General features: G+C 41.6%; 9 non-coding genes across 9 annotated transcripts; 3 read left to right on the top strand and 6 right to left on the bottom strand.

Annotated features, from left to right (window-relative positions):
• Positions 1–1,463: 1,463 nt before the first annotated feature.
• Positions 1,464–1,535, bottom strand: trnam-cau (transfer RNA methionine (anticodon CAU)). The gene has a single exon. It is a non-coding gene; the product is annotated as a tRNA-Met (tRNA).
• A 1,905-nt stretch (positions 1,536–3,440) lies between these two features.
• trnal-aag (transfer RNA leucine (anticodon AAG)) lies at positions 3,441–3,522 on the top strand. Its single transcript has one exon. It is a non-coding gene; the product is annotated as a tRNA-Leu (tRNA).
• Positions 3,523–4,584: 1,062 nt separating this feature from the next.
• On the top strand, positions 4,585–4,666 carry trnas-aga (transfer RNA serine (anticodon AGA)). The gene has a single exon. It is a non-coding gene; the product is annotated as a tRNA-Ser (tRNA).
• Positions 4,667–9,419: 4,753 nt separating this feature from the next.
• On the bottom strand, positions 9,420–9,501 carry trnas-aga (transfer RNA serine (anticodon AGA)). The gene has a single exon. It is a non-coding gene; the product is annotated as a tRNA-Ser (tRNA).
• Positions 9,502–15,967: 6,466 nt separating this feature from the next.
• Positions 15,968–16,040, top strand: trnat-ugu (transfer RNA threonine (anticodon UGU)). The gene has a single exon. It is a non-coding gene; the product is annotated as a tRNA-Thr (tRNA).
• Positions 16,041–18,304: 2,264 nt separating this feature from the next.
• Positions 18,305–18,377, bottom strand: trnat-ugu (transfer RNA threonine (anticodon UGU)). Its single transcript has one exon. It is a non-coding gene; the product is annotated as a tRNA-Thr (tRNA).
• A 662-nt stretch (positions 18,378–19,039) lies between these two features.
• On the bottom strand, positions 19,040–19,112 carry trnat-cgu (transfer RNA threonine (anticodon CGU)). Its single transcript has one exon. It is a non-coding gene; the product is annotated as a tRNA-Thr (tRNA).
• A 735-nt stretch (positions 19,113–19,847) lies between these two features.
• Positions 19,848–19,921, bottom strand: trnat-agu (transfer RNA threonine (anticodon AGU)). The gene has a single exon. It is a non-coding gene; the product is annotated as a tRNA-Thr (tRNA).
• A 3,492-nt stretch (positions 19,922–23,413) lies between these two features.
• Positions 23,414–23,486, bottom strand: trnak-uuu (transfer RNA lysine (anticodon UUU)). The gene has a single exon. It is a non-coding gene; the product is annotated as a tRNA-Lys (tRNA).
• Between the last annotated feature and the right edge of the window lie 2,011 nt (positions 23,487–25,497).

Raw genomic sequence — 25,497 nt, 5'->3', positions numbered from 1 at the left:
TTTCCTGTTTTATAGGAATAGGGTGGTCATGGATGACATCACCGGGCCAAACCAAGTAGAGGCTTTTCTTTTGTATAGGAATGTTTATTTTGTTTGTTTTTGGTCATTGTATAAAAAAGGTATGCAAAATCCTGACCTGTTGTGTAGTCAGCAAGATAGGAGGGAACTGGTGACCAAGTTCCATAGGTTAAGAGATGGCAAGGTATTAAGGTTTGGAGTAGATCAACCTGCTTTAGGATGGGATGGACTGAAGCAGTGGGGTGGGAATTGACAACCCTATATAAATGGGGGGATTTGTGCTCCTGGGAGGAGAGAGGGAGGTGAGGCTGCGCTGCCCTGCCCTGCCCTGCCCTGCCCTGCCCTGCCCTGCCCTGCCTGCCCTGCCCTGCCCTGCCCTGCCAGGAACATGTGCCTGTTATTGCTGCTATTACTTTAATGTGCCACTGGCTTTAAGTTTGATGGGTTAATTATCCGTGTACTGCAGACCATGGAAATAAACTAATCACCTTTGAAAATGTACAATGTTCGAGTCTGCCAACCTACCGCCATCCTAGCCACTCTGGCTAACTCTCCACGAATGTGTAAAACTAAAAAGAAGACACACAAGACCAAAAACAAACAAATTAACTACAGCTATTCTGATATTCCTGACCAGGCTGATGCCTGTTGGCCTGTAACCCCCCCCCCCCCCCCCCCAAATCATCAGTGTCCTGTATCAAAAACAAAAACAAAACACAAGTGCATGAACAGGAATTAATTACAAATGATTACAATAATACAGTACCGATGCAGTAATGAATGGGTACAACATGAACACATGATTTAGGAAACGTTGCTGGTTTTCAGAGCTAAAGTGGATCAGCTGCTGTGTCCTCCTTTCAAGTAAGATGGCGTTCTCCCTTGATTTTCTTCATTCATTGTCTATGGTTCCTAGGGCCATACACCCCTTGCCCCTTGATCAAAAACATTATTGGGACAGCACTCACGTGAACGCTCAAGACGTAGGGAAAGGGGTAGGGGTAAGATAGAGAAATGAGATTCAGCCTAAGACCTCTTGTGTTAATCTGACTGATAGGGTTATGGAACATAGTGGTAGACCAAGGCCTCCTGTGGTAATCTGACTTGAAGGGTTCTGGAGCGTAGTGTTAGACTAAGACCTCCTGTGACACAAACTAAGCAGTATGCTCTCCCTTTTATACCTCAGGCTATTGTAGACAGCACAACAACCACTTCAAACATACACATTTTACAGTTTTTATTGTACTTTATCTATACAATATTAATGCTCCAGTTTTAATGGGTGTTACAGCGGGGATGAGCACTCTAATTTCCATTTTAATGGATGAAATAAACATAACATAAAGACTGTACCCTTCAGCAGGAGGAAACATTTCACAAAGAGATGCATTGTTAATTTTCAACAGCCTGGGAGTGGACTTAACATGGAGACAAAGCATAGCAATTAGCAGAGGATGGTTTCGATCCATCGACCTCTGGGTTATGGGCCCAGCACGCTTCCGCTGCGCCACTCTGCTCTGCTTGACAAGGCCACGGGTTCAAATAAGCAGGTAAATCACCGTAGTTTTAGATGTTTAAATGTGCGCACAAGAAAGCTAAGAGATTACTGTGGGGAAATGGAGACTGGCTTGGTTAACTGAAGATTTTAAACATTGTAAAAAATGTATGAAACATATGAACACGTTAAACATATACGGGCATTTAATATATACCTACAGTCTCAGTCTTTGGATGGTATAGGTAGCGTATCGCTACCGTGACGGCTGACATGCGCCCCGTCACAGTTACCGACAATTTTGTTAATGAATGAGTATTTCACATTGAACACTTACAATTGGGTGGTCATTAAAAACAGGGCATTGCAAGTACAGATATAAAATCCAGCATCAGAAAGGGGTCTTTAGGTACTTCACTAAGCTATGTCACAAGGGATAACCTCATCCGAACGCCATGTCGTCAAATTGGTTACCTTCCAGCAATGTAAAATTGCAGTGGTGGGATTTTAACCCAAGCCTCCAGAGAGACTGGAGTCTTAATCCAGCGCCTTAGACCACTAGGGCACACTACCTGCACATGACTATGCTTCACATCGTAACACACACAGGGACCTTAACTAACGTAATGGTTGTTAACTGTTATCACTCTTTGTCATTTGTCTCTGGCATTGTTGATTATTAGAATATTGTAACCAGCATTAAGTGAGTAGGTTTAGGTCTGTGTGAATATGGGCTGAGCATTTACCTGGACTGAATTTGTGAACATCTTCTTTTGCATATTCACTGTAAAGAGCCATTACTCCTCCAACTGCCAACTATTGTTCTAGAGACAATAGGATATACAGTTTTAGATTGCAAGGTAACTGTCAAAGACCAAAGACTTCATGGAAATACCTCAAGTGATCAAAACAGTTTGTCAAAATGGGAAAGGTCTTGTTTTTTATTCACAGTTCTAAAATTATTCTTTAAAATATGTCCATTTACCATTCAAAAACAAAAGTACAATCATGAAACACATACTACTTAGATAGAAGGAACTTGTTCAGGTGGCAATGAAATGATTCCAGAGACGTGGACCCTCTGGCACAGCGATACTTGGTCAGGACAACACCCCCCTTCTTGATAGTACCCATCTCTGTATGAAGCTGCACACCAGGCAGGTCCTGGATGCACTTGATGTGTTGTTACTGCACACGCCAGATATCACATAATTGTTGGGTGGAGCCTCATGTATTTGCTTGTGTTACATCAAGTGACCTGCATACCAATGACTGCAAAGTTTTATATGTACATGGTTTCTGAAGGCCACTTGGGTGATCTTTGGGCTGCTCTATGGTCTTCAGCTGGAGGATAAATCCCAGAGTTGGCACACTCCAGGTTATCAAAGCAACACACATCCCTGGGTGGACTTGAACCCCCATCCTTTCAGCTAACAGCCAACTGCGCTGACCTATTGCGCCACAGAGACTACGCCTGTCCGATGTTTAATGAGCGGGAGCTCGATCTTTAAGCCACAAGCATTTGCTTTATGGCTTTTTGAGGTTGAGCTGCACATGTATGCTTATCAGGCTATTTTCCTGTTTATATTTCCTTAGAAATTGGGGAAGCTGACTCATGCGGAAATGTAGAAGCTGGACGTGCATTGTATTGTTCTTACATGTCAATTGGATTCTGACTTTGAATTCAAATATTTGGCATCCAAGAAAATTTTTAAACTGATGATGCATCAGTCATTTTGCTGGAGATTTCTTGGTCAGAGCAACAAGCTTGATCATTGACACACAGTTGCCCGCCACATATCACAAAACTGTTGGGTGGGGCCATAAGTATTTGCTTGTATTACATCAAGTTTTCCAATAACATTAACAAGCATAACGTTGATTACGGGGCCTGTGTTTGTCATGATGTGGAAAGTTGATAACTGCAGGTAGTGTGGCCGAGTGGTCTAAGGCGCTGGATTAAGGCTCCAGTCTCTCTGGAGGCGTGGGTTCAAATCCCACCACTGCCATTTGCATATATTACATAGCTGGAAGCCAACCAATGTGATGTCTTACAGCTGTGGCATTTGGCCTGAACGTGGTGATGTAACTAGAATCATCCATCAACAACTTTGCTGAGATTGTTTCTTGTTAACCTGAGGTTCAAACCTCACCAAAGGTGAAACCTTCCTTTCCAGCACTTTGGAGTAGAAAATCAACAACTAATTGTGATAATTAATCGTGATCTCCATATTGATCAAAGTAATTGTCGTTATCATTTTGGCCATAATCATGCAGCTCAAAGAGATTTTATCAAACCAGGTTGGGCAAGTAACCTTTCTGCTGACTTCTTGAAAAAAAGGAAAGTACCACAACCCAAAAACAGTTACTGCGATGGCTGGGAATCAAACCCAGGTCAACTGCTTGGAAGGCAGCTATGCTCACCTCTATACCACCATCGCTGGACAATGTAATGTTCACTTCAAATCTTGTAATACATTTGGGCATTGAGACTGGTTCAAATCTGGCTCGAAGGAGCAGTCTTTTCCAGAGTTTCCCTTCAGGGATCAATAAAGAATTTCTGATTCTGATGTAGAGATGGACAGACGACCCAAAAGTATAATACTTCTTGCCGAGACATAACAAGAAACAAAAAAACTGACTATTGTAAGTAATGAATGGCTTCATGAATAGACAACCATCATCCCAGTGTACGCCATTAACAGTCTATGAGTGGTCAATTAGAGTCCAATGACCTTCTTTGGGGCAACTCCTTTTTCCTCCAGATAGAGCTCATTCAGCAATAGAAAGTACCAGTTAGTGCTGAATATCTATTCCAAAACTCCCATTCTTTTATATATTTAGCTAGCGGTGGACAACTGCTGAAATGTACTTGCTCTGCATGTGTTAGTGTCTGATGATGAACTCACAACCAAGACAACCCCAAAGAGAAGCACTTATGAACACAATGATCATCAGTGTCTTTATTTGAGGTGATCTGAATGTGATTACAACGACATCTTAAGTTACAGTCTTAACCAATAGAAACGTTTATGAACATTTGTGCAAACAGGTATAGAGCTACTTGTCACGTTGTTGTGGCCGAGTGGTTAAGGCGATGGACTAGAAATCCATTGGGGTCTCCCCGCGCAGGTTCAAATCCTGCTGACAACTAGCGCTGTATTTTAAGAGTGGTAGCCAACCAATGACACATCACAGTATACCAAATCGCAGATGTGCTTTCATAAACAATATTGTCTTATCTCATAGGTACTGGAAGCAACCAGTCTCCACCAAGGTATTTCTTATCAATCTGTCTTACAAGATTTGCAGTGAACGTTGTATTGTCCAGCAGAAAGGCAACAGGTGTGTTACTTTTCGACTATGATTTATACCGTAGCATTGCAAGCATTATGCCCAGGTTTGATTTCAAGCCACCGCATTTTTCAATTTCCTTGCGGGAGTCATCCCAAAAGGATTGATAAAGATAAGTCTAAGTCGATCTCAGAAAAAAGTCAAAAGAATTTTAAAATCTTCAGGGGATGTAGCTCAGTGGTAGAGCGCATGCTTTACATGTATGAGGACCTGGCATCTCCAGCAGGTATTATGGTAGAGTCTTTAAAAGAGCTGCAACAGATATTACCTCCTGTGGTAATCTGACTGGTAAACAACACAACAAGCACTTTGAACGTACATGTTTTACGGTTTCTATTTACAGTATTTATTACTTGTAGTGTAGTATATTTACTGTATTACACTCCAGTTTTTATGTGTGTTACAGCGGGAATAAAAGGTATGAGCACTGTAGTTTCTTTTTTTATGGGTGAAATAATCTCAACATGCCATTAAGTTTACTCTTCAGCAGGTGGAGACATTTCACTTCAGACACTTGCAACATCAGTTGCTGTGTTAAACATCAACAGACTGGATACATACTTACTGAAGATACAAAGCACAGGAAATAGTAGAAGATGGTTTCGATCCATCAACCTCTGGGTTATGAGCCCAGCACGCTTCCGCTGCTAATATTAATATAAAGGCTTATATTGCAATCTCGTCACCCTACATGTAGGTGTACCTATGTTTAAATAAACACACTGTAGCAAAGTTTATGTAGTGTTTTTTTAATTTTACCTGTGTTTTTTTTCTGTGAGGGACAGCTCTGTCAGGCTTATTTATGTAGCATGGAAGCTAGCATTGGCTAACTAGCAGCCAGCCTGCTTCCAAACAAATACTTTTTAATTATCTCAACACTTTTTAACAGTCAAACTGTAACACTGGCGGTGAGCTCCAGGTCCTGAAGCTGCAGACGGACATGGATAGCTTCAGACCCGCTCACCACAACTTTTCCAAAAACCTTGGAGTGAGATTTGGGGGGGCCAACCCATATTTTGCCGCGTACAAAGCAATTTCTTTGGGTCTTTATCCTTTAGGGTTTAAATTGGGATTTGTTATATGTGGGGGGATGGGGCTCTCCCTAGGGGGGTCTGGGGGTATGCTCCCCCAGGGAAAAAATTTGAAAAATAAACCTTTAAATGGCACTTTCTGGAGAGTTTTTTTGCAAAAAAAAAATGGAGAAAACAAGTCTTGCATGATATGTGCAAAACTGTAGGGTTAGGAGCCTTTGCATTGTAGTATCAACAGGTTTTAGGGCATTCAGCATTTACATTATTAACTTCTTATGATATAAGAACTGACCCACACAATGTGCCAAACATAATGAATCACATGAAGAGACAGGAGCATATGTCAGCAACAGCTGAGAAGATTTGGGTCTGTGGTGAACAGGTCCAGGGGTCCCTGGTGTAGGGACCAGGGACCCAAAGTTAAATTAATGATGAGGGATCAACTAAGACCACTGAAATTCTAAAGAATGAGAACCACTGAGTTACATAAATTCTATTCCTTTAACCTTTGTGCCAAGGCTCAGTAATGTTTGGCTGTCATCCTCTGGCCCCACTTACTGTTTTTACTTTTTTGTGAAAATAAAGACTATTTGTTCATTTTAAAAAACATCAAATTAATTATTTGCAGTTACATTTAGAGATGCAGAGGTTAGAGATAAACAATAGTGGCCCAACGTTGCAGTATTGTATATATATATATATATATATATATATATATATATATATATATAGTACATATAGTATAGCTCAGATGTGTTTCACCAGATTTCTGCTCATATTTACAACTTTGTGCACATTCAAAATATAACTCCTCCCATCTCTGTTGTCCGAGATTTGAAGAGTTGTAATATAGTCTGCTATGCATGTCATTGCTCCGCTGATATGGTGGATCTCATTCAGACCGCCTGACGGACACAGAGGCCCATTTGGGTCTCTGGTCTCTGACAGAGTTTAGAGTAGGCTGTACGCTGCTCTTCATCGGAGGACTACACGGATGCAACGCGTCACTGCCCCCCAGCAGAGCGCGTCCACTAACATGAACTGAAGTTGCTACACTACCAGCCGCGCTGCTCACCTTTATCTTTACAGAGAGAGTGGACACGAAGCGACGGACAGGTCTGTAATACTCAGAGCTCATACCTGAAGCCGGGAATGCACCTGGGATGGATTGTGAAAAAAATGTTCTCAGTTTGCGACAATTTGAAAATTCCACAGACAGGGAGCGCTCTTGAACCCCTCACAGTCTCTGAAAGCACAACTAGTCGATCACAAGTGGCTCAACAGGTAAAAACATAGATAAACTCATCTTTCAGAAATTTGACCGACCGGGTTGACACTTCAGCGTGAGAAATCGGGGGTGTGGCGTGTGCGCGTGTGAAACCATTTAAATGCGTGTGTCTCACGGCCAATGCGTGAGAGTTGGCAGCCCTTCAACAGAGATGGGAGGAGTTATATTTTGAATGTGCACAAAGTTGTAAATATGAGCAGAAATCTGGTGAAACACATCTGAGCTATACTATATGTACTATATATATATATATATATATATATATATATATATATATATATATATATATATATATATATACGATACTGCAACGTTGGGCCACTATTGTTTATCTCTAACCTCTGCATCTCTAAATGTAACTGTAAATAATTAATTTGATGTTTTTTAAAATGAACAAATAGTCTTTATTTTCACAAAAAAGTAAAAACAGTAAGTGAGGCCAGAGGATGACAGCCAAACATTACTGAGCCTTGGCACAAAGGTTAAAGGAATAGAATTTATGTAACTCAGTGGTTCTCATTCTTTAGAATTTCAGTGGTCTTAGTTGATCCCTCAACATTAATTTAACTTTGGGTCCCTGGTCCCTACACCAGGGACCCCTGGACCTGTTCACCACAGACCCAAATCTTCTCAGCTGTTGCTGACATATGCTCCTGTCTCTTCATGTGATTCATTATGTTTGGCACATTGTGTGGGTCAGTTCTTATATCATAAGAAGTTAATAATGTAAATGTTGAATGCCCTAAAACCTGTTGATACTACAACAACACAAAGGCTCCTAACCATACAGTTTTGCACATATCATGCAAGACTTGTTTTCTCCATTTTTTTTTTGCAAAAAAACTCTCCAGAAAGTGCCATTTAATGGTTTATTTTTCAAATTTTTTCCCTGGGGGAGCATACCCCTAGACCCCCCCAGGGAGAGCCCCATCCCCCCACATATAACAAATCCCAATTTAAACCCTAAAGGATAAAGACCCAAAGAAATTGCTTTGTACGCGGCAAAATATGGGTTGGCCCTCCAAATCTCACTCCAAGGTTTTTGGAAAAGTTGGCAGCCCTGTAGTGGTGAGCGGGTCTGAAGCTATCCATGTCCGTCTGCAGCTGCAGGACCTGGAGCTCACCGCCAGTGTTTCAGTTTGACTGTTAAAAAGTGTTGAGATAATTAAAAAGTATTTGTTTGGAAGCAGGCTGGCTGCTAGTTAGCCAATGCTAGCTTCCATGCTACATAAATAAGCCGGACAGAGCTGTCCCTCACAGAAAAAAAACACAGGTAAAATTAAAAAAACACTACATAAACTTTTCTACAGTGTGTTTATTTAAACATAGGTACACCTACATGTAGGGTGACGAGATTGCAATATAAGCCTTTATATTAATATTAGCAGCGGAAGCGTGCTGGGCTCATAACCCAGAGGTTGATGGATCGAAACCATCTTCTACTATTTCCTGTGCTGTGTATCTTCAGTAAGTAATTATCCAGTCTGTTGATGTTTAACACAGCAACTGATGTTGCAAGTGTCTGAAGTGAAATGTCTCCACCTGCTGAAGAGTAAACTTAATGGCATGTTGAGATTATTTCACCCATAAAAAAAGAAACTACAATGCTCATACCTTTTATTCCCGCTGTAACACACATAAAAACTGGAGTGTAATACAGTAAATATACTACACTACAAGTAATAAATACTGTAAATAGAAACCGTAAAACATGTACGTTCAAAGTGCTTGTTGTGTTGTTTACCAGTCAGATTACCACAGGAGGTAATATCTGTTGCAGCTCTTTTAAAGACTCTACCATAATACCTGCTGGAGATGCCAGGTCCTCATACATGTAAAGCATGAGCTCTACCACTGAGCTACATCCCCTGAAGATTTTAAAATTCTTTTGACTTTTTTCTGAGATAGACTTAGACTTATCTTTATCAATCCTTTTGGGATGACTCCCGCAAGGAAATTGAAAAATGCGGTGGCTTGAAATCAAACCTGGGCATAATGCTTGCAATGCTATGGTATAAATCATAGTCGAAAAGTAACACACCTGTTGCCTTTCTGCTGGACAATACAACGTTCACTGCAAATCTTGTAAGACAGATTGATAAGAAATACCTTGGTGGAGACTGGTTGCTTCCAGCACCTATGAGATAAGACAATATTGTTTATGAAGGCACATCTGCGATTTGGTATACTGTGATGTGTCATTGGTTGGCTACCACTCTTAAAAAACAGCACTCGTTGTCGGCAGGATTTGAACCTGCGCGGGGAGACCCCAATGGATTTCTAGTCCATCGCCTTAACCACTCGGCCACGACAACATGATAAGTAGCTCTATACCTGTTTGCACTAATGTTCATAAACGTTTCTATTGGTTAAGACTGTGACTTAAGATGTCATTGTAATCACATTCAGATCACCTCAAATAAAGACACTGATGATCATTGTGTTCATAAGTGCTTCTCTTTGGGGTTGTCTTGGTTGTGAGTTCATCATCAGACACTAACACATGCAGAGCAAGTACATTTCAGCTGTTGTCCACCGCTAGCTAAATAAATAAAAGAATGGGAGTTTTGGAATAGATATTCAGCACTAAGTGGTACTTTCTAATGCTGAATGAGCTCTATCTGGAGGAAAAAGGAGTTGCCCCAAAGAAAGTCATTGGACTCTAATTGACCACTCATAGACTGTTAATGGCATACATTGGGATGATGGTTGTCTATTCATGAAGCCATTCATTACTTACAATAGTCAGTTTTTTTTGTTTCTTGTTATGTCTCGGCAAGAAGTATTATACTTTTGGGTTGTCTGTCCATCTCTACATCAGAATCAGAAATTCTTTATTGATCCCTGAAGGGAAACTCTGGAAAAGACTGCTCCTTCAAGCCAGCACCCTAAGGATTTCAGCCTTATGCCTCTAAAGTCCTCCGCTCTACCAACTGAGCTGTCGAAGCGAGCTAGTACATACACATGCATTGTAAATGTGATGACACAGGACCCCCCTAGAGGTGCTTTCAGTGATAGAGCGCACTTCCAGTCTCAATGCCCAGATGTATTATCTTATCTTAAAGAGCTCATAGTACCTTACAACCCTAGGAGAGCACTACGCTCCCAGAATGCAGGGTTACTTGTGGTTCCTAGAGTCTCTAAAAGTAGAACGGGAGCCAGAGCGTTCAGCTATCAGGCTCCTCTCCTGTGGAACCAGGTTCCAGTTTGGGTCCGGGAGGCAGACACCGTCTCCACATTTAAGAGTAGGCTTAAGACTTTCCTTTTTGATAAAGCTTATAGTTAGGGCATAGAATCGAATATTGTTAGGGAGTAGTAGTTAGTCACATAGTTTTCAGATTTATCTATCATATAATATAACTAAAGGGAGACTTGGCATACAGCCCGATCCGGTTGGGGGGAGTTCTGGCCCGGCCGGGCTGGAGCTCTCTTTACCTTGTCTCTCTTGGTTTTGTTGTAATAATAGTTTTAGACAGCTTGGGACTTATTTTGATACACTAGTTAGGGCATAGAATCGAATTTTGTTAGGGATTAGTAGTTAGTCACATAGTTTTCAGATTTATCTATCATATAATCAAGAATATAATAGAACTAAAGGGAGACTTGGCATACAGCCCGATCCGGTTGGGGAGAGTTCTGGCCCGGCCGGGCTGGAGCTCTCTTTACCTCGTCTCTCTTGGTTTTGTTGTAATAGTTTTAGACAGCTGGGGACTTATTTTGATACACTAGTTAGGGCATAGAATCGAATATTGTTAGGGAGTAGTAGTTAGTCACATAGTTTTCAGATTTATCTAACATATAATCAAGAATATAATAGAACTAAAGGGAGACTTGGCATACAGCCCAATCCGGTTGGGGAGAGTTCTGGCCCGGCCGGGCTGGAGCTCTCTTTACCTCGTCTCTCTTGGTTTTGTTATAATAGTTTTAAACAGCTGGGGACTTATTTTGATACACTGAGCTCCTCTCTCCTCTATCTTTCCATCTTTTCATTTATGTGCATCCATGTCCCAGAAATGCTTGTTACTAACCTATTTCTGGGGAGTCATTCCCCGGAGTCCTTATGTTCTTTTTTCCCCAGCATGTTCCCTTGGATCAGAGAGGCTCCGAAATCAGGGTAGCAGCTATTGCCATGGTTCCGCTACACGTTCTGTGATGCCATGTTCAACTGCTACACTGCGGTGCCCTGCTACGTCCTGCTACGTCCTGCTACGTCATGCTACGTCCTGCTACGTCCTGCTGTGCCTTGTAATGCCGCACAGCGTCCTGCTATGCCAGGAACTACCACAAAGAACTGCTACAAACTACTAATTTTTTCTATTTTTGTTATTGCCACTCTTCATTCTAACCCCAACCGGCCCGTCAGACACCGCCTACCAAGAGCCTGGGTCTGACCGAGGTTTCTGCCTAAAAGGAAGTTTTTCCTCGCCACTGTCGCACTGTTGCTTGCTCTGGAGGAAACTACTAGAACTGTTGGGTCCTTGTAAATTCTGGAGTGTGGTCTATCTGTAAAGTGTCTTGAGATAACTCTTGTTATGAATTGATACTATAAATAAAATTGAATTGAATTGAATTGAACTGTCTCCTCAGCTTCTAGACGCCGCTGCATCACCTCGCATCTGCGTTTGTGACAGTTTCTCACAGTAAGCAAAGCTCACATAAAGCAAATGCTTGTGGCTTAAAGATCGAGCTCCCTGGAGTGATCCAACTCTGGGATTTATCCTTCTGCAGAAGACCATAGAGGCAGCTTCTCCAATTTCTGAGTAACAGGAAAATAGCCTGATAAGCATACATGTGCAGCACAACCTCAAAAGGCCATAAAGCAAATGTTTGTGGCTTAAAGATTAAGTTGGCGCTCATCTGGCTTAAAACATCAGCCAGGAGCAGTCTCTGTGGTGCAATAGGTCAGCACAGTTGGCTGTTAACTGAAAGGATGGTGGTTCAAGTCCACCCAGAGACAATTGTTGCTTAAATAAGTTAGCCAACTCTAGGATCTATGAGCTTAAAGATAACCCAAGTGGCCTTAAATCAGAAGGTACAGTTCTTCAAACCATGTACATACTAATCTTTGCAGTCATTGGTATGCAGGCCACTTTATGTAATACAAGCAATTACATAAGGCCCCACCCAACAGTTTAGTGATACATGGCGTGCAACTGTATGTCCATGATCAAGCTTGTTGCTGTGACCAAGAAACCACCAGCAAAATGACTGATGCATTATCAGTTCCAGAATTTTCTTGGATGCCAAATATTTGAATTCAAAGTCAGAATCCAATTGACATGTAAGAACAACACAATGCACGTCCAGCTTCTACATTTCCGCATGAGTCAGCTTCCCCAATTTCTGAGTAACAGGAAAATAGCCTGATAAGCATACATGTGCAGCTCAACCTCAAAAAGCCATAAAGCAAATGTTTGTGGCTTAAAGATCGAGCTCCCATTCATAAAACATCAGACAGGCGCAGTCTCTGTGGCGCAATAGGTCAGCGCAGTCGGCTGTTAACTGAAAGGATGGTGGTTCAAGTCCACCCAGGGATGTTTGTTGCTCAAATAATCTGTAGTGAGCCAACTCTGGGATTTTTCCTTCTGCAGAAGACCATAGAGCAGCCCAAAGATAACCCAAGTGGCCTTACCTCTATTAGAAGGTACAGTTCTGCAAACCATGTACATATTAATCTTTACGGTCATCAGAGATGGGAAGTAACAAAACACAAATACTTCATTACTGTACTCCAGTTGAATTTTCAGGTATTTTTACTTTACTATTTATTTTTTGGGCGACTTTTTACTTCTACTCGAATATCGGTACTTTCTACTCCCTACATTTTACAAAATTGGCTTGTTACTTTAGTTTTGTGCTAAAGGTTGTCTATCAGGTGTGATTTGGAGTCCATGTCGGAGAATAGCGCGGACACCCGCCTCACGCCGCGAGCGGGCGCACACGCCACACGGAGAAAAAAGTGAAAAAAAAAAAAAAAGAGACTAGCTGTCCGGAGGATAACCAGCTGAGAACGTGTGCGTCTTTGAGAACTGTAAGTCATATAACTGATGTTGTCAGTTCATGTAAGCCTGTTGTTGTGTTGGTCTGTAGTTCTGGTACATTTAAAAGTTAGCTTGTTTACGTTCTTCTACTGTTGGCTAGGTTACACCTGGCTGTTGATTCGATATAATGGCGATTGTTGAACGTCCTTGCTCATTAAGATAATGTAATTAATAGTGGGTTCATTGTTATTATTTACTAGCATATATGATTCCTTGTTATTTATTTATTTTATTACCACACACACAGCCATAGCAGAGCTACCCCCCCCCCCCCCCCCCCCCATGTTTATCCTGATGCTTGATTGTAATAAAGCATCAACAGAGAGAAGTTGTCTCCATCTGTGTTTTAACAGACACACCTGGGACCAAATTGGAAACCAGAATCAGCTTTAAATCCAGTCCTAATCTAGTCCTCAATAAATTTTAAATAATTTCACTGGAGTTAGTTATTATTTTTGCATCATCAATACCAACATGAATCTAATTGAATGGCAATATTCACGGAATTCTCACAAAATCACAACTGAATTCATATCTTGCGTGAGAATCTTATTAACCTGGAGTCCCAGTCTCTGTCACAATAAATAGGCTATATGTTTATATATGTTTTAGGCTACTTTTACTTCTATACTTTAAGTAAATTGCTAAGCCTTTACTTTGTTACTTTTTTACTTGAGTTCAGAAGTTAAATCAGTACTTATACTTTTACCAGAGTATTTATTAAGAAATTTCTCTCTACTTCTACTTGAGTAGGGGAAGTGAGTACTTTTGGCATCTCTGGATGTTAACACGTAACTTCATCCGTCTTTGCTGTTGCATTGCGATAACAAATAACTACGTTTGTGTAAAGTAATCGACAGGCTTTATGCCTGTGTTGAGTAGGGAGGGAAATGTAATGCATACTCCTACGTTTTATCTTCTTTTAATATTTATCATGAAACGAGGAAGTGATATAGCGCCCTATTAAACAAAAAGTGAGAAAAACAGCAGTGAGAGAAACAAATCAAGGGAGTGAAGAGCAGGAAGAGGGAGAGCCAGAGGAGTTTGGGGGAGTTTGGAGAGAGGGCGTGTGATGAAAGGGAGGGCTCTGACACAGAGAGGGATATTCCAGAGGGTGAGGAAGATGAAGAAGAGGGTGAGGAGGATGAAGAAGAGAGTGAGGAGGAAGAAAACATAAATGGGACAGAGGGAGGAACAGCCAGAGGGACAGCAAGTGGATCCATGTGGATCAAGTACTGCACCATCAGGTTTGTGATGAAGAAGGTTCTTACTATTTTCAAAGCAGTGCAATTACACTTTCATTGTAGGTCTGCTGTGTGTCCTTAAAATTGTGCTTTCTGCTGTAAAATTCTTTTTTTGTGTCAATGCGGCTAATTTTACATGCAGGTATACATGCATACAGTGGTATGCATGCGATTAGGAACCCATGCTGAAGTTGACCAAAAAGAGAAATTTAAAAAATCGTCTTTTGGAAATTGAGCTTATTGCCTTAATTTAATAAAAAGGAAAAATCCAACCTTTAAGGACATCAAATGCGTTGTCTAGTGATGGTATAGTGGTGAGCATAGCTGCCTTCCAAGCAGTTGACATGGGTTCAATTCCCAGCCATTGCAGTAGTTTTCATTGTGTGGTTACTTGCTTTATTTATCAAGAAGTAGCCAGAAAGGTTACTTGCCCAACCCGATTTGATAAAAATATTAGATCTCTGTTATGGTACAAATAAGGGAGCATATCAACCAATTAAGCTGCCTCCACGAGGATCCACAGACACAGGCAGGGCACTACAATTTGTTCTTTGCCCGTGTCTGGTAACTACTACTAACTAATTGAAAAGATTATGAACATTTGTCCAAACAGGTGTAGCTCTGCTTTTTGTATTATCTCATAGGTACTGGAAGCAACCCATCTCCACCAATGCATCTCTTAGCATTTATTTTCAGTCTCAATGCCCAGATGTGTACAAGATTTGCAGTGAACTTTGTATTGTCCAGCAGAAAGGCAGCAGGTGTGTTTTTTTTTTATTATGATTTATACCATAGCAGTGCAATCATTTTAACCAGGTTTGATTTCAAGCCACCACAGTTGCATTTACAGGTTGAAGCCATATACAACATTAACATTACATGTTTTACCCAGTTTTCTTCTTTTATTCTGTAGTATTTCAATTTCTTTGCGGTAAGTCATCCCAAAAGGATTAATAAAGATAAGTCTAAGTCTATCTCAGAAAAAAGTCAACAAATCTGAAAATCTTCAGGGTATGTAGCTCAGTGGTAGAGCTCCTGCTTTACATGTTACATATTACCCCTAAGTGCAAACAGCAGAGCAGAATAGCACAGCGGAAGCGTGCTGGGCCCAAAACCGAGAGATCAATGGATCAAAACTATTCTCTACTAAATCCTATAGCAGAGGATGGTTCCTTGAACTTTCCCTGCAGTATAGCGACCCCTGCTGACCTATTACCTAAAACTACGCATCTCTTCCCCATTGACTCCTCCAAAATCACGCACCTGCTTCTGAAGCATGAGTTTCTTGAACAAAGTAAAGATAGAGTATGCTGAGATCGAGTATGGTCACGTGACTGCACAACGACGTTTGATTGGTGAAACACAGTCATATGGTAGAACCTTCAGCGGAAGACTCTCTCTCTATAGCTCTCTCTGGAGCTGCTTGACAAAGATGGATGGTTGGAACCCTGGTCACTAGCTCATTGTAATCTTGCATGACAGGCAATCCTGTAGGAGGCGCTGTAGCTTAGTGGTTAAAGCACCTGTCTTGTAAACAGGAGATCCTGGGTCCAAATCCCAGCAGTGCCTCATTATCAGTTAATGTTTATGTTATCTGCACTACAAAGTGTATATATTTGTCATTTGTTTTTGCTACAGTGCTTAACAAGCATTATATAATTTTGCCCAATTGTGGCGTGTTGATGGGCAATAAATATCTAAAGTGAAATGGATTGGACCCATTTTTTAATGCTTTTAAACCTTGTTGGGGCTGAACGTGGCCCAGGTGTACACCATGACCCTGTGACATCACTGTTGGGTGGGGTTTCAGGTGCATGTGATGCTGACTGAGGTCAGAGGTGAAATGAACATGAACTTTACTGGCCAAGGCACTTTGGGCGCTGACTGTGTGATTTTAACGTCTTTGATGCTGCTGTAATAAAAATTAATACATTTATTATTTGATATTAGTTGACTATATTGGGATATGCAACTGAAGGAAGAATCTATATGCCTTTGCATTTTGGATGCTTTTCTGTTGTTTAGATATGGCTACATTCACATAAAGTATCCAAAGAGTACAATACTGCACTCTGTTCAGTTGTTTACACCAAGTTCCTCGTAGCGGCTAATCCAAGTTTATCCCCAGAGGAGATGTTGACACACCAACAGAGGTAATCTCTCCAACAACAATGCTGCTGCTGGGATTTGAGCCCAGGATCTCCTGTTTACTAGACAGGCACTTTGACAAACTAAGCCACAGCACCTCCACGAGTACCAACCGTGTTAAGTCTTAATTTATTTGGTGCAGAGACTACCTCTGTTTGCGTGTCATCATCATGTCAACCCAACTCCCGTTAAGATACCCTGGTAGCAAATGAAAATGGCATGTTACATTTACACAGAAACACCAATAACATGCCCACAAGGTGTTCTATTTGCCTGATAACTAATGAAATTAATTAAAAAATGCACTACTTTGGCTCCACTACAGTTCTGTGTCAGTCAACTGCTCCATTTCACTCACCACAGAGTGAACTTTAACCAACTAAGCCACAGCACCTCTGGGGATGAACACGTTTCAGTAAACGTTTTTAGACACCTCCCTATTTGTTATCTCTTCTTCATGCCGTTCATAACACCTATCACACAAGATCGAGTAATTTGATTAAATTTAGTACCCCTCTTACCTCTACTACCTTTGGACGTAATGCCTTCCGCTTTGCAGCAGTACATGACTGGAATACACTACAAAATACCCTGAAACTTACATCTCTTATCCCAATCTCCACCTTTAAGCAAAACCTCCAAAATTACATTGTTGACTCTTGTTCCTGCTGACAATCATGAACCATATTTATACACACATATCTAAGCTCTTATTCTCTTTCTTTCTTCGTTGACTGTCTTTTTTTTATTCAGTTGCTTGTTTTATGTGTCATGCGTTTGACTATGTAAAGTTGTACAGTATGTTTATTTCCTTTTTATTCAGTTGCTTGTTTTATGTGTCATGCGTTTGACTATGTAAAGTTGTACAGTATGTTTATTTCCTTTTTATTCAGTTGCTTGTTCTATGTGTCATGTGTTTGACTATGTAAAGTTGTACAGTATGTTCATATCTATTTCTGTAGCCTCTTGGCCAGGTCATGTTTGTAAATGAGAATTGGTTCTCAAACAGTTTACCTGGATAAATAAAGGTTAAATAAAAACAAAAACAAAAAAAAAACTGAACAGAGTACAGTGGAGTATTGTGCACTTCGGATACTTTAAGTGAATGTAGCCATGTTTAAACAACAGAAAAATATCCAAGATGCAAAGGCATATAGGGAAGGATGATATTTTGAGAAATTACAGTTTATTGGCGGTTGACCTCAACTGAGGAGGTAATAGAGCGGTGGAAGGTGATTCTTCCTTCAGTTGCATATCCCGATATAGTCAACAATATCAAATAATTAATTTATTAATTTTCATTCCAGAAGCATCGAAGACGTTAAAATCACACAGTCAGCGCCCAAAGTGCCTTGGCCGGTAAAGTTCAAGTTTATTTCACCTCTGACCTCAGTCAGCATCACATGCCTGAAACCTCACCCAACAGTGATGTCACAGGGTACTGGTGTACACCGGGGCCACATTAAAATTGCCCAAAGCATTAAAAAATGGGTCCAATCCATTTCCCTTTAGATATGTATTGCCCATCAACAGGCCACAACTGGGCAAAATTAATTATGGTTGTTAAGCACTTTAGCAAAAATAAATAACAAATATATACACTTTGTAGTGCAGATAACATAAATATTAACTGATAATGAGACATTGCTGGGATTTGGACCAAGGATCTTCATTAAGTGAGAACCAGGCACTGTTGGGATTTGGACCCAGGATCTCCTGTTTACAAGACAGGCGCTTTAACCACTAAGCTACAGCACCTTCTACAGATAAGCCTGTCTTGCAAGAATACAATGAGCTAATGAACAGGGTTGCTTCCATCCATCCATCTTCGTCCAGCAGCTCCAGTAGAGGACCCCTATGAACTCCAGCAAATTAAAACAGCTGAACGTGTCCTTGAGCGACGCCTCAGGACTCACTGTTGATAGGCAGGCCTACCGAGAACAACAGAAGTCTTATGCAAGGACCTTGAGAGATGAGAGACCCTTTCCCATCATGCCATTTCTCATGGAAAGCCATGGAAAGCTTAAAACACAGTCCTAATTTAGTCCTCCTCAACAGTTAACATAGCGTTTGCTGTGTGGCGTGTCTGTTTTTATTTCTCTCATGTTAACAGTATTGACCAATACGGTAGGCCATCTAACCTCAGCTGACACTCTCACGCCATGCAGGCAGTGTGCAGGAGCCCTAAGCTTCCAAGGTAAGACTGAAATTCATGATAATAAAACCTTTATAACCTTCACACTAAAGTTGCAAAAACACCTCCAATAAAAGGCTTTTATTCGCTTTACATGGACACATGTAATGTTAGGGTACAATACAACATCACATGTCACTTTAGTGATCTAAAAAATCAGGCAATAACTGGGTTGCACACGTTAAGTATCGGCAACCATGTGGTAACACTTCATACCGTGATAACCAGGCACTGCTGGGATTTGGACCCAGGATCTCCTGTTTACGAGACAGGCGCTTTAACCACTAAGCTACAGCGCCTCCTGCAACTAAGCCCGTCTTGCAAGAATACACTGAGCTAGTGAAAAGGGTTCCCTCCTTCCATCCATCTTAGTCCAGCAGCTCCAGCAGGGGACCCCAAACTGCCCTTTGCCGAGCCACATAAACCAGCTCCGACTGGGGGATCCCGAGGCGTTCCCAGGCCAGGTTGGAGATGTACTTCCTCCACCTAGTCCTGGGTCTTCCCCGAGGCCTCCTCCAAGCTGGACGTGCCTGGACCAGCTCTCTACGGAGGCCCCCAGGAGGCATCCTTACCAGATGACCCAACCACCTCAGTTGTTTACACCGAGTACCTCCATAATGGCCATGCATCCGTGTTCATCCCCAGAGGTGCTGTGGCTTACTTGGTTAAAGTGCCTGTCTAGTCAGCAGAAGTACCTAGGTTCAAATCCCAGCAACACCTTGTTGTTGCAGAGATTACCTGTACTTGTTTTTAAATTGCCTACTAATCAGATTTTGTTGTGGGCGGGGCATTAAGTCTAACTCAGTGGTGAGTGAAATGGAGCAGTTGACTGACACAGAACTGTAGTGGAGCAAAAGTAGCGCATTTATTAATTCATTTAATTAGTTATCAGGCAAATAGAACACCTTGTGGGCTTGTTATTGGTGTTTCTGAGTAAATGTAACATGCAATTTTCATTTGCTACCAGGGTACTTTCACAGGGATTGGGCTGACATGATGATGACACGCCAAAAGAGGTAATCTCTCCAACAACAAGGTGCTGCTGGGATTTGAACCCAGGATCTCCTGTTTACTAGACAGGCACTTTAACCAACTAAGCCACAGCACCTCCATAAGTAGCTACCCTGTTAAGTCTTAATTTGTCTTTTACCTTGTATAAGCTAAACATACAGTATACTGACTGGCAGTATTGGGAGTAATGGCTCAGCTCGCCTAGGCTTGGCGGATCAATCCTATCCAGTCAGTCTGCAGAAGAGGTAGAAGTACCTGGCAGGTCTCTCCCTTCAGCAGTTTGAGAACGCCTTGTTCCACATCTCACCCCCATAGAGCCAGTGAAGCTCGGTCCACCAGATGGAACACTCAACATTTGAACCAGACTGGGGGGGAACGTTTCAGAGCCCAGCACGGATCGTGGAGCAACAGCTACGGCAGCAACAGTACCTTTTGACGTCCACTGTTCCTTCCAACATGGAGCTCTTCCAGATTGTTGAGAATCTCTTGCAGCATGTCTCTTGCAGCTGGATGTTTTTTTTATTTCGGATTCTGATGTAGAGATGGACAAACGACTCAAAAGCATAATACTTCTTGCCGTGACATAACAAGAAACAGTAAAAAAAAAGGTCGGCGAGATAGAGTTCAAGACCCTTTTTTCAGGACACCCAAACTTTGTCGCTCAATATGGCAGGAATTCTATGCATCCAGGGCCAAATGTTTTACCATTTCATCCACTACGGGCCCCTAAGGAACTTTACATGTGTTGACAATAAAGATGCTCACAAAACGCTGCACTTGGAATTGCGTTTCTCATGCACATTCATGTCCTCTTAAATACAAAGAACTGCTAAGTTCTTTATTCCCAATATAAACTCTTAGACATTAGTTCCAAATGAAAATACTAGTTATCAGAACTGGGATTTGAACCCACACCTCCAGTGGAGACTGCGACCTGAACGCAGCACCTTGGACCACTCGGCCATCCTGACTGATCCAACAGATCTTCAGTAGGACCTGTCTCAAAAATCATAATATAGTAAATTAAACATGTCATGATATAGTAGGTTCTCAGTCATGAGAACCTGCTATATCATGACATGTCTGACGGGGCGCTACCTATACCATCCAAAGACTGAGACTGCAGCAATATGTTCAATGCCCGTATATGTTTAATGTATTCATATTTTCGTTATTTTCACAATGTTTATTCTTCTCATCGGGTAGGATTGCATTTTTCTTAGGCGGCAAATTCCCCTGGGCCTGGTGGTATCTGGCTGCACCAGAGCACCTGGGATGTCAGGCTTTAAATCCCCACCTCTGAAAAGTGCCGCTTCTTAGCCGGATTATGTCTGGCCATGTCATAAATAATAGAGGCGAGGCCTCAAAACTGAGAATATATTGGGGCGTGATATTTAAATTACAATCGTTTCCAGCCGCTGCATTTATCAATGTACGATCATTCTTACGCTCTGATTGGTGTGATACAAACGTTTCATGAATCTCACGTGAAGCCTGTCGTACGTTAGGTTAATAAATGAGGGCCATTAGCTCTAAGGATGTGCTTCAATACATAACTGAAGTGGACACACTAATGAGTAGTACAATGGTGCAATCTGTTTACCTTGTCATAAGCTAAAGCCTTTGTCCAAGCTACAAGAAAACAAGGCGCTCTTCTGCAAACGCACAGCTGGGAGTGCTTGAGAGTCCTTTGAGGTGCAGCGTGATTTTAGGCTGAGATGCTTCGGGTGTGTTAAGGTGTGAGCCCAAATAGTCGTCGAACGACAAAGACAAGACAGCGATCAGGTGATAGAACCGGGGTATTGATGTCCCATCCATGCAACCGATGGATATGATCAAAACCTGTAAACAGCCCAACCACATCACTGGAAAGTCAGCATTACTATAGGACAGGGTAGTGGATGTCAATTTTTTAATCTGCCAGAACATGACTTGCCACTTTTCATGGGCTGTCAACAACTTTTCCAGCAGTTATATCATCTCACCATGGAAATCAGAGTTAGCAGAGGATGGTTTCAATCCATCGACCTTTGGCTCCATTGTGCCACAAATTTAAAGTGCTTCCCTCTAGGCGTTCAGGGATATTGCATTCACAAGAATCGGATGGACAGACATGAGGACACAGTCACCTTGACATTGAACCTTTGACCTCCAAAATCTCATCAATTGATTTGCGAGTTCAGATGAATGTTTTTGCAAACTTTGAAGGAACACAAACATGGGCGTTGTGATAAGATGGTGTTGTCTATCGTTGTTTCTGAGATCAACAATACCTTCTAAAGTTGAATAGCTATTGCATACCCGGTATTATTAGAGAAGAGCTCTTGTTGGCACTGTAGGCGGACAATTTAGAAAATTAAGTTACTTTAAACTTTAAACTGTTACATCTCCTCTGAATCACCATCTGCAAATTTCCAAGCCTCGTTGGCATGCCGACCACCATCTACAGCAGGTAAATCGCTGGTTAGCTATGCATGAGTACCTCATATCTTTTACCAGGTTCAAGTGGTTAATAGTTATGGTCAAATGAAGCTTCATTAAGCTTTCTGAACAATGTTCTTCATTTTCTGAACTTATTCACTCAGTAGTGTTTTATTATTGGTTGTGCATCTGTGATTGCCCTAGAGGTGCTCTCAGTCCAGCACCTCTCCCCCTCATCTTTGTTAGTTTACACTGTCCAGCATAAATTGCTGACACCATACCTCACACTCATCCATGCATACACCTTGCATTCATGTATGCAACCTTTGCACACAGTCTTTTGTCTCCCCTTTTCATGGGGTCATTACAAAGCATCTAGTGTTGATCTTAGCCTTTGTGTGAGTACATAGGTCTCCACATACATAGTTTTTATTAAGATTGACGACCAAATTGTTAGTTTTTCTTAAATTTTGCGAACCATTGCAATGCCTTTCAAGTGTTTTAAAAAACAAAAAACACTACTGCTGCTGAAAATACAGTGACAGGTGGTTGAATACCGGCACAAGCACATGAATGGAATTTGTCATTCTTTGGTTATTTCTGAGATTGATACAATGAAAGGAATTATTTAAGAGTGGTAGCAAACCAATGAAAAGGGTTATAGAACATAAATGGTATGTCCTTGGACATACAAGAGCTCAGGTATGTCAAATGGACAATTCATCTAGTAAAATGTGCAACTCTACACCTGAACAGGGACTTGAACCCTGGACCCTCAGATTAAAAGTCTGATGCTCTACCGACTGAGCTGCCCAGGCTTCTGAAACAGAAAACTGTGGGAAAAACAATCTCCTGAATTACAAATTAAAGTGCAAGTAAATGAAGACCATTCTTTCTTTTTCGCTCAACACGACACCAGCACCACAGCACTTAGCCCTCGTGACAAGAAAAATGCACCAGATGACCTTCTATCCAAGCAGGGAGATGAGTACAGAGATTTGGGTGCTTGCAAGATGGACGTAGGTTGCCTATTGTACATTTAGACTTACCAGCAACATTATTATGATGCAAACCTGCTTGAAAAACAGCCACAATTCTTTTTTAAAGACTTATAGATGGAACACAAACAATATGGCAGTATCTGAAGTGTTCAAGAACCTCAACTCTACACCTGAACAGGGACTTGAACCCTGGACCCTCAGATTAAAAGTCTGATGCTCTACCAACTGAGCTACCCAGGCTTCTAAAATAAAGGACTGTGGGAAAAACAATCTCCTGAACTACAAATTAAAGTGCAAGTAAATAAAGACCAAAAGCTGCTGCCATGATCACGGTCTTCTGGACAGCAGGAGGGTAGACCATAATTTGCACATTGCCTGAGAACACCAAATGTTATTGCACAAACTGGTTGAAAATTGGCTAAATTGGCCAAAACGATTAAAAAACTCAAAGTCAAAACTCATCATGGCCACTAGCAGACTGTGAACATCCTGCAAACCTGCATGACAGATGACAACAGTGAGCACTTCATACATATCCCAGAATCAAGCTGTTGCCTTACCAGGGACTTGAGCTGTGGTATTCTTTTTTGTCCAAAATGTTGATAACCTAATGCAATTTTACGGCTCTAGACAAATAAACTTTATTGCTAGTGGGTACAATAAAACAACTCTCCCTCTGGTTCCGCTTCTATACTCTTAGTGTCCTCATGCGGAAGCACTATACGTAGTTTGATCAAAAGCCCTCGTGACTGGAAAAATCCACCAGATGACTTGCCATCCAATCAGGGAGATCAGCACAGAGATTTGGGTGCTAGCAAGATGGATGTAGGTTGGCCATTGTTCATTTAGACGTACCACCAACATTGAGCTACCCATGCTTCGAAAACAGAGGTCTGTGGAAAAAACAATCTCCTGAACTATAAATTGAGGTGCAAGTAAATGAAGAAGATTAAGCTGTTGCCATGGAAGGAAAAATCCACCAGATGACTTGCCATCAAAGCATAGAGATCAGCACTTCATACATATCCCACAATAAAGCTTTGGCCATACCGAGGACTTGAGCTGTGGTATTCTTTTTCACTCAAAACATTGATAACCTAATTAAAACAACACAGCTTCAGACAAGTAAACTTTACTGCTGGTGGGTACAAAAAAACAACTCTCCCTCTTGTTCCACTTCTATACTCTTAGTGTTACGGTTAGTAAGACCCAGAACCATAGAGATACAAAAGGCACGCAGACAGGATAAGGTTCAGGTAGTTTAATGAGTGCGGAGGGGTTCGAACACCGGTGTAGACAGGTGGCTGGTCGGCGTGAGGGAGGAAGGCAGCTCGGAGGGACAACGGATGGATCTAAGGAGAGGCAGAGTTAGAACTAGAATACAACAAGAAACAACAACACAGGCGCAAATGACTAGGAGCCCAGTTACCACAATAGTGCATGTAATGATCTGGCGTTGAAGAGGCGGTCAGCCCGGGTTTATGTATTGCAGTGGGTGATGAGTGTTGAGGAACAGCTGAGTGGATGACGGAACGTAGATGGAAAGCCACGCCTCTAGATCCCCTGGAACGCCCTCACGGCAAGACAGACAAGACACACAGAAGAAAGGGAAGACACGACACAGGTTGGGGAATGCACCAGACCACAACACTTAGCCCTCGTGACAAGAAAAATGCACCAGATGACCTTCTATCCAAGCAGGGAGATGAGTACAGAGATTTGGGAGCTAGCAAGATGGACGTAGGTTGCCTATTGTACATTTAGACTTACCAGCAACATTGTTATGGTGCAAACCTGCTTGAAAAACAGCCACAATTCTTTTTAAAGACTTATGGATGGAACACAAACGATATGGCAGTATCTGAAATGTTCAAGAACGTCGACTCTACACCTGAACAGGGACTTGAACCCTGGACACTCAGATTAAAAGTCTGATGCTCTACCGACTGAGCTACCCTGGCTTCTAAAACTACTGGCTGTGGAAAAAATAATCTCCTGAACTACAGATTGAAGTTTAAGTAAATGAAGACCATTGAGCTGTTGCCATGATCACGGTCTTCTGGACAGCAGGAGGGTAGACCATAATTTGCACAATGCCTGAGAACACCAATTGTTATTGCACAAACTGGTTGAAAATTGGCTAAATTGACCAAAACGGTTAAAAAGCTCAAAGTCCCAACTCATCATGGCCACTAGCAGACTGTGAACATCCTGCAAACCTGCATGACAGATGACGTTAGCAAGCACTTCA

Source organism: Etheostoma spectabile, unplaced genomic scaffold (genome assembly GCF_008692095.1).
Source record: "Etheostoma spectabile isolate EspeVRDwgs_2016 unplaced genomic scaffold, UIUC_Espe_1.0 scaffold00018566, whole genome shotgun sequence".
Lineage (NCBI taxonomy): Eukaryota > Metazoa > Chordata > Actinopteri > Perciformes > Percidae > Etheostoma > Etheostoma spectabile.
This window is presented reverse-complemented; position numbering and strand designations above follow the sequence as displayed.